The sequence below is a fragment of the Myotis davidii genome, unplaced genomic scaffold (assembly GCF_000327345.1).
Source record: "Myotis davidii unplaced genomic scaffold, ASM32734v1 scaffold70, whole genome shotgun sequence".
NCBI classification, from domain to species: Eukaryota; Metazoa; Chordata; class Mammalia; order Chiroptera; family Vespertilionidae; genus Myotis; species Myotis davidii.
This window is the reverse complement of record NW_006282434.1, coordinates 1401171-1402321: the sequence shown is the minus strand read 5'-3', so window position 1 is coordinate 1402321 and position 1151 is coordinate 1401171.

Below are 1151 nucleotides of genomic sequence, written 5' to 3'. Positions count from 1 at the left end.
AGGGGCCCATATATGTTTTCAAATACATGTTTTTGAGTTTTTTGGGTATACACCCAGGAGTGGGGTTATTAGGTCATATGGTAGTTTTACTCTTAATTTTTTTGAAGAAGAGCCAGACTGCGCCACAGTAGCTGTACCAGTCTGCATTTCCACCAGCAGTGAATGAGGGTCCCTTTTTCTCTGCATCCTCACCAGCACTTGTCATTTGTTGATTTGTTCATAATAGCTATTCTGACAGGTGTGAGATGGTAACTCATTGTCATTTTGATTTGCATCTCTCAGATGATTAGTGACTTTGAGAGTATTTCATATGTCTCTTGGCATTCTGTATGTCCTCTTTGGAAAAGTATCTATTTAGGTCCATTGCCCAATGATTGATTGGAATGTTTATCTTCCTTTTGTTAAACTGTATATATTCCCTGTAAATTTTGGAGATTAAACCCTTATCGCCCTAGCCGGTTTGGCTCAGTAGATAGAGCGTCGGCCTGCGGACTCAAGGGTTCCGGGTTCGATTCTGGCCAAGGGCATGTACCTTGGTTGCAGGCACACACCCAGTAAGGAGTGTGCAGGAGGAAGCTGATTGATGTTTCTCTCTCATCGATGTTTCTAACTCTCTATCCCTCTCCCTTCCTCTCTGTGAAAAATCAATAAAATATATATTTTAAAAAACCCTTATCAGTGATAACATTGGTAAATATGTTCTCACATGCATTGGGCTTTCTTGTTGTTTGGCTGTGCAGAAGCTTTTTATTTTGATGTAGTCCCGTTTTGTTTATTTTCTCTTTAGTTTCCATTGCCCTAGGAACTGTATCAGTGAAGATAATTGCTTTGGCATATGTCTGTTATTTTGCTGCCTGTGGATTCCTCTAAGATTTTTTATGGTTTCTCTTCTTACATTTAAGTCCTTTATCCATTTTGAGTTTAATCTTGTGTATGGTGTAAGTTGGTGGTTTAGTTTCATTTTATTTTTTTTGCATGTACCTGTCCAATTTTCCCAACACCATTTATTGAAAAGACTATCTTGTCTCCATTGTATGCTCTTACCTCCTTTGTTAAATATTAATTTAGCATAATGGCTTGGGTCACTTTCTGGGTTATTTGTTCTGGTCCATTTATCAATATGCCTGTTCTTCTGCCAGTACCCGGCTGTT